At 44.1% G+C, this 14,648-nt stretch overlaps 1 protein-coding gene across 7 annotated transcripts in view; it reads left to right on the forward strand.

Moving 5' to 3' along the window:
* ROBO1 (roundabout guidance receptor 1) overlaps positions 1-14,648 on the forward strand; it is a 1,078,784-nt gene that overhangs the window by 512,616 nt on the left and 551,520 nt on the right. The gene's annotated exons all lie outside the window — the stretch shown is intronic.

Below are 14,648 nucleotides of genomic sequence, written 5' to 3' on the forward strand. Positions count from 1 at the left end.
TAGCTAATAGTCCTGCCAACTAGAAATCACAGACACCTGAAGCAGAATGCCGTCTCAACCAATTACTAGCTGTGTTGTTGATCAGGCATTTTCAATTGTGTCCAACTGCTTATGACCCCATTTGGAGTTTTCTTGGAAAAGATACTAGTGTGGTTTGCCTCTTCCTTCTCCAGCTCATTTTACAGATGAGGAGTCAGGGTCATATAGCTAACAAGGGCCTAAAATCAGAAAACATGAGCCCCTTGCTGACTCCAAGCTCAGCACTCTGCTCTGCACTGCCTTCCTCAATTACCAGTGTACTCATTGCCAGGTCCCTTAGCTTCTCTCACCTTTGGTTTCCTCATTAGTAAAATAAGGCTATAGTACTTGTTGGCCTCCAAGATCCCTTCCAACCCCTCTGACTTCACCAGATTGTTTTAAGAACCAAATAACATAAATTATGCAAAGCACTAACTAAATTTGATTTATCATTGTTACCTATAGTGACATCATCTATGGGTTTTAAATATATATCAAATGATTATATACTGTGCTTCATTTAAAGAGTATCTATATCTGTTCTGGGTAAATTAATTATCTCAAAGACTTTGTCTACATACTGGCATAAACAGAACAGTCAATTCACTGAGCAAACAAGGCACAAAATCATAGCTTGAGACCAGGAAGTAACCTTTGAGATTGGGTAGTTTATTGCCTTCCTTTTACAGAGAAGAAAACTGAGACCCCAGATACTAAAGGACACAGAGCTAATAAGTGGGAGAGCAGGATTTGAGCCCAGGTCCCCAAATTTAATTCTTTCTTTTGTACCATGCATTGTTCTGACGAGTGAGAAAAATCATCAGACCTACTGCGAAACAGTTGATGGTTGCCCTCAGCTAGATATCGGCATAAAGCCTCACTCTAGAAGGGGATGACAAGAAACCATTTGTTTTCTGCCTTGCTATATGTGCGTACTACCGATTGGTACTTGTTCTGTTGGGTAGGCATTGCCCATTGCCACCCAGGACTTGATACCGTTTAGTCACTACATCCACTGTTGTTTAGTCCTGTGAATGAAAGCAAAATAGAAGAAATGTTTTTGCAGCTGCTCTTCAACTTGATATGACTACAGACGATGAAAACAGATATTCAAGTTTGGGTGGTTTTCACTTTGGAATGCAGCCAAATTAACACGCTAATAAGGCACAAAATAATATATTTCGCAAAAGGCGTACAAGACCATAGAATCCAGGGCAAGGAAACCAAGGGCCCTGAATGCTCACTAGGACCCACATCTGTTCCCTAGGCGCATCTCGACAATGGTTCTGATTAATCCAAACAATTCCTAGGGGTGGGGGTTGCAAGTGTTGGGGGGATATAATTTCCTGTGTTTTTCTACAAGAGAAATTTGATATGCACATATTCAATTGAATAAATACATACTTCATTGCAGTAGTTTATTTTCACTTTAACGGGCTTGACATATGTGCATATTTGCATTTTTAAAAAATTAAATCATATTGTTACTTGGAGCAGCTCTCTGCAATTTGCAAAGTGTTTAACTGTCTTTTTTGCTTGAGGAAGTCATCTGGCATTTATAATCCTGAATCTGGGTCACAGACAATACTATATATCTTGAGTTTCCTTCTGTCATATGGAACTGTTGATATGGAAAGATGAAATACACGGCCACCTCGCCCTCGCAGAGCCACAGCAGAGCTGACTGTTTCCAGTTACGGCCGTTTAATTACTGCGATGCTGAAAGGATCTCTTTGTAAGGCAGTCTCACCCACCAGACGTACCACGCCATCCAAATGCCATGAAGTCCCAATACAGCTCATTATAGGAGGCTCCAGAGTATTCTGGAAACAGTAGCTCACGCTTATCAACTCGGCAACAAAGCCCTTGTTTCCAGAACAACTCTGAGTTAGTCATCGTTCAGATGGTTTCATTCCCATTTCACAGATGACTCGACTACAGCTTAGAAGCATTAGATAACTCTTGGTTAGCCAGGGACATAGTTGTGCTTATCTAATGCGGAAGAAGGATTCAAACGTCGATTTCTGGACCCCAAGTCAAGCATTTTTTCCACAAAGCTGCCTTTGCCTCTCTTAAACAAGGGGGATCGCCCAAAAGGACACGTGTGCTGATTCGCTGGCATTATCAACAGTTTCTTTGTAGGGCTATTGAGTGCGTTTCTGGGTCGCCACAGCCATGAACACAATAGCTTAACCTCCCAGATACAATAAAGTAAGAGCCTTTTGTTGTGGATTTTATCATGAGGAAGATCCAATGGATTGTTTTACTAATCCACATCCACATTTGTCATGAGAAATCGCTAACAAAAATCATGCAAAAGACGGTGCCATTAAAGAGGCCTTTTATGAGAACCGACTTTCATGAATAAGCTATGAGAGCCAAACCAAATTGAGGACATCGAAGATCACAACAAATTGTTAGACATTTGTCACGAGTAGAACTCTGTTTTCTAGTCACTTTCAGCCATGTCCAATTCTTTGTGATCCTTTTTGGCTAATCTGGGCAAAGATGCTGGCCTGGTTTGCCACTTCCTTCTCCTCCTCTTTTTACAGCGGAGAAAAGCATCTGTAAAAAAGCAAGATCAAGAGACTTGCCCAAAGTCACACAGCTAGGAAAATCCCAGGTCCCATTTTCATCCAGGTCTTCCTGGCTCCAGGCCCAGCTTTCCATCTACTGCACCATGTGATATCAGGAGAGCCTAAAAGAAAGGAGGTGGGACTTATAGACAAGAAGCTATAGTACAAAGCGATATACAAGTACAAAGAGAGATCATAGCAAAGTGCTTTGTGAGGTCAGGAAAAGCTTCCTCTAAATGGGCGTTCAGACCTGGCCACAGGTTGGGTGGCCCTGCAAGAGATCCCACTGCCTGCTGTTGCTTCTGATCAGGAGAGATCTCCTGGCCCTGCGGAGACCATCCTCAAGAATGCCTTCAGCAGCCACAAGAGTCGGGATGGGGAGTATTACATAGCAGAGAAGCGGTTCAATGGCTGGACTGAGAAAGGCGGTAACGCCGTGGAGCAGTGGGTAGCTCACATTCACTGTGATATTGAGCCGTGTTATATGCCATCAAAGGTAGGGGGAGGGCCTGTGCCGCTCTCTATATACAGGGTAAAGAGTCACATCGTTTTCTAAATCCATGATCATAAAAACTATGCTGCCATCCATTCCATTGTCTTGGAATTCCAGCCTGATCCAATGACAGACAACCCGAGGCAGTTCTCTTCCAGTATTAGCTTTCAATAATGGCAGAGATTCTCTTGAGTAGTTCTAAGTATCTTTTGTAAATGCTGAAGACAGTATTTCCAAAGTCAGTTCAAAGTTCTGCTGTGTTTCTGATGAAGAATTGGTTTCCTGGCCACACCCTGGAGAATCTCTGGTTGCATAATTAGTACCGCTTTAAATGCATTCCAGCCTCATCAGCTGACTGTTTCAGTAGGGCTAGAGGAGGGCAGAGAGCCCTGTCAGAAAGGAAGGACGTTGTTTTTCTGATACTGCATTTTCTGTTCTTCGCTTCTGGCTGTGGAGTGTTAGAAACTCCTTCCTAGCTGATGAATTGGTAAAAGTAGAGTTGGATTGGCCAGCTTTGTGCTCCCAGAGGAGGAGAGTGTCTGCTGGTGCAATGAGAACGACAAACGGATTTTTCATTAATAAATATACTTTTAAACGTCCCAGAGATTAAATTATGGTCGTTGGGCAAAATGAAGCTGTTTACGGTCATAATTAACAAAGTTAAATGTTTTCTTCAGAGAAAAAAACAAAGAAAAAGTTTTGAATTTCAATCCTTTGAGCAGAGATGCCAAACTAACGACAATAAATAAAAACTTAAAAGAAATAAATAACGTCCTCCACGACTTTGTATAAGAATTGTGCTTGGATTACTCCGACACCAAGTGGATGTACTTTCTCTTACTCAAGTTGCTCTAGTTGCCTATCCGTTTCTAAATGTATTTCCAGGTGTTTGGCCCTAAAAGGCCCCCAACAACATCCGCTTTGCCTTGAGTTGACTAATGCTATGATATCATTCTCCTACAGACACAGCCTTTGAAGCGTGTTTTGGGGTTTAGGCTCTTTGAAGTTTTGAAGGGGACAAACTGTGGTCTCTTGCATATGGTAGGTCCCGGGGTAAATAGAATATCTAAGAGATTAAACAGAGATTGCCTGGGGAGTCGTGTAATTGAATCCCCAACCCTGGCTCAGGCCAATGTGCTGACTCATTCTGTTCCTCCCATGCTGTTTTCATGATACAACACCTAGAAATGTTGATGGTGGCCCCAAAGGCATCCAATGGCCTTCAGATAAAGACTGCTGCGGATCCCTAGTGTTCAGAGATTACAAAGACATAGGCATGTAATATGTGTAGGCTATTGAGGAGAGGATGGAAGGACCAAGACGAGAAGGGAGGAATTGGTAACAGAGTCTGCTGGTTCAAGAGAAGACTAGAACAATGACTACCTAAATTGCACTATTTCTCATCCTAATCTCCATTTGGAAATATGTCCTTTGTGCTCCAGCCTATCACTCTTTCTGAAGAGAAATGACCTATGGTCTGCCCTAGAGGTGCTGAAGAATCTTTAATTAGCATACAAGTAATATGCAAAATGGTTAGCATCAACAGGAAAAATCTTGGGAATAGAACGTTCTGACAGCTGGTACACTCAGTGGATGACCGAATAGTCAACCCTACCCAGGATCCTGAACTCTGAGAAATCCTGATGGAAGCTTCCCCAAAGTGTGTCTTCTTCTGCACGGAGTCGGACCTTTCCAAATGGGAGAAATGAACTGAAGGAAAAGAGACTGGAAAGAACAAACCAGGAAGTTCCCGGAAAAGAGATCTCCTGGGAGACTCCGTTGTAGCTTCTGAGGGTATTTGATGGGAACTCCAAGGAATCCTTGAGGTGCTCCGTCGACTCTAACAACTCACAGCTAAGTCATGTCTGGCCTCCTGTACATACAGAATAAAGAGCATGCAGTTCTAACTTTGTCCACCAGATGGCCACCAATCTGATGGCACCTTCGTTATTTACACAAGCAAAACAATTCCCCAAGTGGGAACATTCTTAACACATCGTGGCTCTGCTTTAAGCCTTGTTGGTCCAGTTTCTGAGTGAATTCAGGGTCTGAAACACAATTATTGCTTAGTGTTACAGAGTACCGGCATGTGTGCATGTTGTGTGCCTATACAAAGCTTTTCCTGTCATCATTTCCTTCCGTCCTTAAAGCAGTTTTGGGAGGTGGGTGGAATATCCTCATCTCATAGCTGAGGTAACTGAGGCCTGTAGGTGAGCTCAGGACTTCTGGACTCTGGGCCCAGAGCTCTAACCATTGTGCCACCAAGCTGTCAGAGAAACAGAGCTGAGAATCTCGTCTGACAAACACTTGGGCCATTGCTCTGGGCGCGAAGGCTCAGAGACTGTGCCAGCCTAAATGCGGAGAGTGTTTTCTCATCCAAGCATCCCCCACGGCAGGCAGTCGAGTCCCAGGTCCAACCCCTGCCCCGCGCCTATAAGAAGAGGACAAGCCCCTCTTCCAGCTGGAGTCAGATGGGAAACGTCCTCAACAAGCTTCCCCTACTTGCCCTTCCTTCCACTTTGGGTGGCTCCTTGGGAGCACTTCCCCTCCCCCTACTCCTGCAACACATGGAGTGGCGGAAGAAGAGCCTCGCGCTCTCCAGTTTGGAAGCAACCCCCCCTCCCCCCATACCCCAAAGCAGCAGCAAGCCCAACCAGGGCTTTGGTGGGCGGAGGGGAGGAACGGCCTTGGAGCCCAGACTGGCACATGATCTCTCTGGATGGGAGGCAGCCCTCAATCCACTTACAGGGTCTGGCCGAAGTTCCTGGAAGGCCAGAGTGCATAAAGATGGTCAGCAGAATTCTGTGAAAGCCCTCCGAGCTAAGCTGGAGTCAGGGTCAGTCTGGAGGCCCCAGGGCCAGGAATCCAGTGAGGTCTGCCTTCAGGCTCACTCCCAGCCCTCTCCAGCCAAACTCTCCCCTCTATCCTGGCCCTGTAACCCAGCCAAGGAGCCAGCCCGTGCCCAAAGGGGCTGCCTCGCTCCCTGGCACGCTCCGGGTCATTAGGCTGGCACAGGTAACGTAAGTCAGGGGGAGGTAAAGGGCCAAGAGAGGAGCCTTGGCCAGTGTCACCGGCTGTCTGAGGCTCAAGAGTGGCACCCTGGCCGTGCCCTGTCTGGCCCAATCATCTGGAGGCTCCCTCCCGGCCTTTGGCAGGCCAGCTCATGTGATGGTCTCTAGAGTAGAGCCAAGTCCAATTTGGTCTAATTTCCGCAGCTTTCTGAGATAATCCAATGAGATTATTTTGAAATATGCCATTGATTGTGAACCATGTGTCAATGTGTTGGATGATCCCTGCGAAGTGCCCATTTTTACAGATTTCCAGGGATCTACAGTACTCCAACGGTGACTTACAAAGAACCATTTAGGGTTAGGGACAGAATAGCCTGTTCTGCTTTAATAAGACCTCTTAGACCTGACCTCTGGATGCTTGGTGGTGTTTTAGCTCATCAGAAGAAAGCCAGTTTGCCATGGAGATTGTTCAGTGAACTTTTGGGCAGCCCTTTCTTAATCCTGATCTTTCCCGTTCCTAAGGATGCTCCTACATGATTCACAATTCTGTAACATCATTTGCTCCAAATGTTGAGAGTGCCCTAGGCTTCAGGATTCCATCCAGCATGCATTGCGTTTGCTGAAGAGAGGGCAGAAGCTCCGATTTGATCCAGCTTTCAAACAGATGTTATTCCACTTATGAGGAAAGAATTCTTTTAACTCCCTTCTTCCTGCTGTCATTGAAAGGGAGAAGCCTTGCTAATGATTCATATTTGACATGATTCAGTATTGGGGGGCTGAGTTTTGGCTCCCGAAATGCGCCTTTATAACGGTTTCTTTTTTGTGCTCCTGACACACGGCTAATAGTTTTGTGCTGAATGAGTCCAAAGGCACAGTATTTGCCAATGAGTCCGATATCGGCTAACAAAAGGATTCTCTTATTGCTACTCGAGACACAGTAACTAAGGTGGATATTTGATATTTTTCTAATTTCCAGACTCAGTTACAAAGTATTTTAAAAGCCTCTCACGCCACAATTTGTGAAGTTTGTGTCTTAGAGAAAACAAACCCACACGTTTGCCTCGTGTTTCTCATGTGATTGGAAAGCAGCATGTACAGGGTGTAACAGTCGAAATTAGTTGCTCTGCTATTATATCTTTATGAGGTTTATTTAAAGATTAAGAAATAGAGAAAATACAAAATAAGAAAGCACGTGCCGAGGAGGGCCGAAAGGCCCATTCACTTACACTACATCTTGAGAGACGCATGTCTTTGGAAGCGCAAGCAGGAAGAGAGCTCAGTAGGCTTTACAGCCAGTTTAAATAGAAATTATGATCTCGATGGGGGTGGGGGGAATCTCAGTGAGATTAGAGGGCATCTTGGGAACTAGAGCAAGGACTTCTGGGGATTGAAGTCTGGGGTTCAAATCTCCATTTTTACAAGGAACAATGTATTTTAGAATGTCAAAGAAATAATACCGTTTCCTATCATAATGAGGAACTGGCACATGAAGAATAATATATTGAAAATGAGTCCTGAGTATTATTATCAGAGATTTCGATCTAGAAAGGATCTCTGAGTGCACCTAATTGAACCCTCCTATATTGTAGTTAAAGAAACTGAAGCCCAGATGAGTCAAGGGATTTCCCAGGGTAAATGGGGAGTAATTGGCAGATCTCATATACAGAAACTTTTCTACTGTGTTCAAATCTCCTCCTTACTGAGTGTCCCTTGAGCTTGTTTACTCAACAATAACTTCCCGTTGTAAGATCTAAAATGGGTTTTGGTCAAAGTAAGAGTTACAAAAGTTGTTGTGGTCACCCTTATAAAAATTAACTCTTCAGTCACGGTCGCTTTAGTAGCTTTGTGATAGCAAAGGAGAGATAGTAAAGAGAGGGAAATGTAGGAAGGAGGGAGAAAATATTGCCTAGCTAAATGCCATAGTTGCGAATCTGGGTGAATCCAGCCCAGCTCTGACAAAGGCTCCCTCAGGTCCCAACCAGTGTTGTGGGGTGCTAGAGCTGGACCCCCGGGGATTGAGAAGGGCATCTTTTGCAAGAATGCAAGACGCCAAAATGTAGCTCAAAAATAAAAAGAGAAAGTTAGTAGTTTGGAAGGTAATGTTAAATCTGACCAGGAGAGCAGCATAGATGGAAGCCTGCCACCTAGGTGAAACAACATGAATAGAAAGCTGCTCCTTGGGAGGACAGCACAGATGGAAAAGCTGTTCCCCCAAAGGACACCAATTCTGAGCATAATCCTCTCAGGGTCAGATGTTTGGGACGGGAATCATGGGGGCATAAGGGAACAAAGTAATTTCCCTGCTAACAGTTTGCCTGAGTTTGGGGGGGGGGGGGGTACGATGCCCATGCCACCAGGAGTTGCTGTAGTCTTTTTAGCAAGAGCCACCAATGCAGAATCCAATGCAGAATGAAATCCAATGCAAAGATACAGTAGAATCCCTCCAATGCAGAAGTCCTCCAGCACAGAAGTCCCTCCAACAAAGATGTTCTTGCCACACTGAAGTTTTTTATTCTGGTCTCTGGTCTCGCCTTTTATGGCTCTTTTCCCACACCACTTCCTATCTCTCTGATTTCTACTTCCTTTCACTGTGGGCTAGCCTAGCACATCTCAGGAACCAATCATAGTTTCTTAATTTGTCTGGCACTGGCACTGGCACCAATGAAAGATCTGATAACTGCTTTACTTTTCTCAAAATGGTGACAATTCAACCATGTTTATTCTTTTTGTAAATTCATTGATTTTTAGCTAAGGGATTGGAAAAATAGATTGGCTAGAGTCACTGTAGTCTGCAAGGAAGGCTATTTAGGAAAAGGGTAGGATTAATACCCAGATCTCCTGAAACTGATTATAGTATTCTTTCCTTTGCCTATGTGTACTAGTGAAGGAGGGAGGGAGGAAGGGAGGGAGGGAGGAAAGGAAGGAAGGAAGGAAGGAAGGAAGGAAGGAAGGAAGGAAGGAAGGAAGGAAGGAAGGAAGGAAGGAAGGAAGGAAGGAAGGAAGGAAGGAAGGGAGGGAGGGAGGGAGGGAGGGAGGGAGGAAGGAAGGAAGGGAGGGAGGGAGGGAGGGAGGGAGGGAGGGAGGGAAGGAGGAAGGAAGAAGGCCGATATTGACAAATTTTTAACACTAACAGGGAGGTAGTTATGTGTCTATATTTTATGACTTCATGTGAACTTGTCTATATAATTTTCAAAACTGCATTCAGCTGATAATTCAGCTGATAATTTTCAAAGTTGACTTGCTGATTCCATGGGCTATGAATAGAGCTATAGTGGATTAAGAAGATATTTAATCTGAATAGTTCCTTTCATGCTCGTTTATGTATAACTGTTCTGGCTAATCACCGACATGATTTTCTGGGTCAAAATGCTGCTGAAGTGTAAAAGACAGACGTGTCCTTTAGCATTTTAATGATAAAAAGAACAATAATAATGACGATGGTATTGTCAACCTAGAAAAACACAGAACCGCTATAGTAGTCAGCAAAACCAAATCTTTAATTAGGAAAGAGAGAGGTCCATAACAATTGGCAGCCACACCGAGCCAAGCACCAAATACTGTACAGAGTGGAAACCCTGGGGCTCTGGGGATAATATCTCAGAAAGGATCACTCGCACTAGATAGTTCTCTAAAGAATAACAGAACATAGGGATCTTATGTACCTTTGAGGGAATTAAACACAGCAAACATACACTGACAGGTCGTAAGCAGGCTTGGGAAAGAGGCTGTAGCTAGAGGCTAGTGTATCAGGGAGTGGCCTAATCTACCAGGGATACTAAAGAAAGAGTCCATCTTCCTGGGAGAGGACTGGGATACAATGGCTTAAGCTTCCAAGACAAAACGGGTACTTAACATTTGATTCTATCTACTAGTCCCACCTAAACTGGAATCATTAAGTACTGGAAGGTTTATTGTTCCGACTGAAATGGGGTCAGTCTAGGACTCCCCTCGGGTGAGTTCTCAGGGGACAGGGGCAAGCTTGGGCTTCCCCCAAACTCAGTTGACAGTATCCAACCAGAGCCTTCTTGTCAAATGTATAAGAACGTCTAACCTTTCAGCCTGGGAAATTGAATCCTAGAATGTCAAACCATAGAGGAAGCTAGACCACATCATCAGACAGCTAGCAGAGCTGGAAAGATTGTGCGGTAGAAGTGCACTTTAATCATTCAAAGACAAATCTATAGGACTATCCCCAAGAGAGTTCCTTCGCCGCCATATTAAGAAGGCTCATCATTGTGAAGCAATGGGGAAGTTGGGAGTTATAGAGACTGCCCTTCTTCTCACCTTGCCTCTCCCTCACTCAGCCTTCTCCCCTTCAGTGGGTTGATCTCTTAGAAGACTCAGCCCAAGCTTTCTTTGATTGGGTCTGGAGTTTGCCCTGTCCTTGTGACTTGTGCTGGTATATTTATCAGTGTGCTAAATTGCCTGGCTATGTAGTTCCTGCGAGCTCTTGAACTGGTGCAATATGGTGCTCATAGACTTTCCCAGCATCATTCTGTTGTCACCAGAGGCAGCACAGACAATAGCAGCCAGTCCAGAACCAATTGCTGGCTCAAACAAATGGGGTGAAAATCATTAGCTGTTATATTTCGGTATTCCGCTGATATTGCCCGCTCCCAACCACAAATGGTCATGCTGGCATTCCTGGTTCATAGTATCCTTTGGGCTCTGGTGTCTTCTGCCCTTTTAGTAAATTCTGATTTTGTTTTAGGAGGATGAAAGACGGGTAGTTGTTTTGTTATGGCTGTTTTAGTGAATCTGACATGAAATGGGTTTCTCTAGATATATTTATTTGACACCAACTCAGCTTGTTAGAAAGGAGAAAAGACAACAACCCAAATTATGTCAGTCAATCTCCCCCTCCTGGCTTGTTCAACACCTTGTAAGCGATGTGTCTGACTTGTTTTAGAGCACTGAGTTGTTCTAGTATCATGTGCACAGTCATTCGGTTTCTTTGCAATCTTGAAGCAAACATTCTAATTGTTGGCTCACACCAATCTAGGATCTGTTTAACTTTCAGTTCCTCAGCATCGGTTAGCAATTTTTAAGGCTAACTGAGCCTTGAAGGAGAGCTTATGCTCCAGTGGGTTTGAAAGATCATTAGTTTAATTCATGCTGGGCTCTATCTCTTGGGGGTGCAAGCTAGAGATTGCAGATTAATGGGTTCTGTGTCCATGTATATGTGTGTATAATTGCCTCTCTTCTATTTGGCAAGTACGTTATACATCTTACAGTGTCATTTTTTTTTTGCCACAATGCTCATAAGATGAATAAAATCAAAATCCACCTCTTGAAATTTTATTTTCCTTTTACAAGTTCGTGTTAACTTGGAAAAAACACAGAACTACTTAGTAGTCAGAAAAAAAAAGGAAAGGGAAGGGTCCAATATTTGGTGTCTATACAGAGCTCAGCACCAAGAACTTTACAAGGCCTACACCCTGGGACTCTGGGAGCTTACCCCTGGAGGATCGCCACACTAGATAATGTCTCCAAGGAGCAATAGAATTTGGGGAACTTATATACCTTTGGGTAAACTGAGGACATAGAAGCATGATTGATTGATATTACCATGGCAACAAGGAAACTGAATATACAAACTACTCTGACTGGATACAATCTGGCTTGGTAAAGGAACCATAGCCAGGGGCTGGGGTATCAGGGAGTGACCTAATTACAATAGGCATTAAAAGGATGATCCCCACCCATGTGGAGGAACTGACTTCTGATACAAGGGGGAAAACTCCAAGACTAAAAGGGTACTTAGTATCTGCTTAGATCTGCTAGCTCCACCTGAGCCACAATCATCAACTATGTTAAAGTCTATTATTCAGTCTGAAATGACTAAGTCTGAGACCAGCACCGAGGTTCATTCTCAGGGGAACAGGGACAAACTTGGGGTCTCCAGCTTTCAAGCTGACCAAACTTAGGGTCTCCAGATTCCAATTTGACATTAATATAATTATTTAGCTTTCCATGTAGCTTTTTAAAGAATCAGATACTTATAATGGAAATTTGTAATGAAATTCATTTAAATGTTTCCTAAAATATGAACAGATCCCAACCTAGTATCAAAAAAGGTTTGAATTCAGAATAAATAGATCTGGGTGCAATTTCTATCTCATATACTTAGTAGTTGCATTATCATGGGTAAATCGTTTTGCCTGTTAGAGCCCTAGTTCCATATCTGCCCAAGGGAATAATATTTGCACCATGTATTGCATCCTATGGATATGGAAAAAAGGTCTTTTTAAATCCCAAAGAACTCTGTCAATCCATGTTTCTTTTTAATGCATGTGGTCTTAGATAGTTTAGCTTTTAGACAGAGGCCTTTGGGTCTCTTCCTCCTCATCTGCAAACTGAAGAGATTGGAATCACTTACCTTTAAGGCTGCTTTATCATTTATATTTTATCCTTTATAAGGGAGAGAACCTGTTTGAGAAATGGGGACCTTAGAGTAAGTCCATGGCCTTCCCAGAGCATGACTTTGAAAGGAATAACAATCCGGAGTACATAAATTCTGGTATTTTTAAACCTGATTCACTGCTGTAGAGCTCCCTTCGGATATCATGTTTCTCCCAGATTGATCATAACTCTCTCTAAAGGCAAAGACCAGTTCTCATAACTGCTCATGTTTCTGAGTCAAAACACAGTAGTAATATGTGCAGTTACTACTCAATAAATGTTGGTTAGCAACGATGATAAAACCATAATGTTGTTCTATTAACAAGCCGTGTATAGCATTTTAAGGTCTGTAAAGTGCTTTGCAATTCAGTCTCATTACAATCCTCTAAACAGCTTTGGGTAGCTATGACTGTCCTCATATTAGAGATGAGGATCCTGAGTCCAAGAGGCTGAGTGATTTGCCTGGCTAGACAGTGTCTGGGGTCAGATTTGAACTCACACCTTCCTAACTCTAAATCCAGCACTCCATCCACGAAGTCACCAGGGGAGGATTTTGAGGGCCCAAGAGGTTAAACCCAGGATCAAAATATAACAATTAATGAATAACATAAAAGTCTCTATTGTAGACTGTTAGCTACCTATAAGATCAACTCAATCTCGGAGACACGTACGCTGGTTTGAGAGATCCCTGATGACATTGTTTGAAGCAACAATAGTAATATCATAAGCTGGAGTGCCGTTTGGGCATGATGGAAAAGTGAAGCCCAGGGGCTGCCTCTCTCCACGATTCCCTCCATCCCTCCAAAAGCCGTTTACAAACTCTTCTTTGAAAGAAAGGACAAACGGTGCCCAGCTCAGCCCGTTTTCAGACATCAGGAGAACGCCAGTCCTGTTTACTGTTTGAACACGGGCCAAGGTTTCAGTTGGTAAGTCTCCAGGGGAAGAGTTTTGATCATTGAATGATTTCCGGCAGGGAAATGCATTCCTGAGCACCGGGCTCAGTTGCCAAGAAGCTTATTTATTCTGTGTCTGGGGCTTTCCAGGTTCAACACAGCCCTTGTGCTTCAGCGCTGTGGCCACTTGCATTTAGTGGACAAACTGTTTTCCCGTCGATTCTGTGCCCTTGCGCGTCACTTGGAGAGGATGTCAGGGGCTGCCAAGGGGACTCTCGAGCACTGTGGCACCGAGTGCGGAAGGCCTCGTCTTGGGAGCAGAGTACTGAGACTTGGCACAAGTGTCCGAGCCCAACGAGCAATCGCCAGAAAGCTTTTCCAGTTAGACGGTGCCTGGGGTGGCCTTTCCTCCTCTCGCTCTCTCAACTCTTTTTACTGTATTGTATAAAGCAGCTCCTTCAGTCGTGGCGTCTCCTGAGATACAGTTTCCCTTTCAAAGGCAGACTTGCAGGAGTACCAGTTCTCCAAAGCCTGGTGCTACTGTTCCCCCAGTCTGGCTCCCCCCACCCCCACCTTTCATGTGTCATCTGAACTATACCCAGTTAATAAGGTGCCTCTGAGGCCTTTTGGTGGGTTTTATTGGCGGTTGGACTGACGGGGAATTAAACAAATACAGTCTGTCCTCTTATGCACTTTTTGTAGTCAAACAAGTAAGTGTTTAAAGAACTGAATACAAATATTCATCAGGCTCTGACTCCATTTACTTCTCTGTAATGGCTGCATCAATGGGCCAGATGACTTCCAAGTTCCCTTCTAGATCGAAATCTCTGTTCCTCTGTCCTCGTTCTCCTCAGATCTGTGTATATGCTTCCAGCTCTCACACACACACACACACACACACACACACACACACACACACACACATGCGCGCGCACACACATGCATACACACAGACACACATGTGCACACACATACACACATACACACAGATACACACACGCACACACACATACACATGCACATACACACACACAGACACACACGCACACACACAGACACACATGCATACACGCACACACACGCACACACACATACACACAGATACACACACACACACATACACACGCAGACACACACGCACACACACATGCGCACACACGCACACATGCGCACACACGCACACATGCACACACACGCACATGCACACACATGCATGCACACACACACACTCTCTTAGATAATAAAGCCTGACATG

The sequence above is a fragment of the Monodelphis domestica genome, chromosome 8 (genome assembly GCF_027887165.1).
Source record: "Monodelphis domestica isolate mMonDom1 chromosome 8, mMonDom1.pri, whole genome shotgun sequence".
NCBI lineage: Eukaryota > Metazoa > Chordata > Mammalia > Didelphimorphia > Didelphidae > Monodelphis > Monodelphis domestica.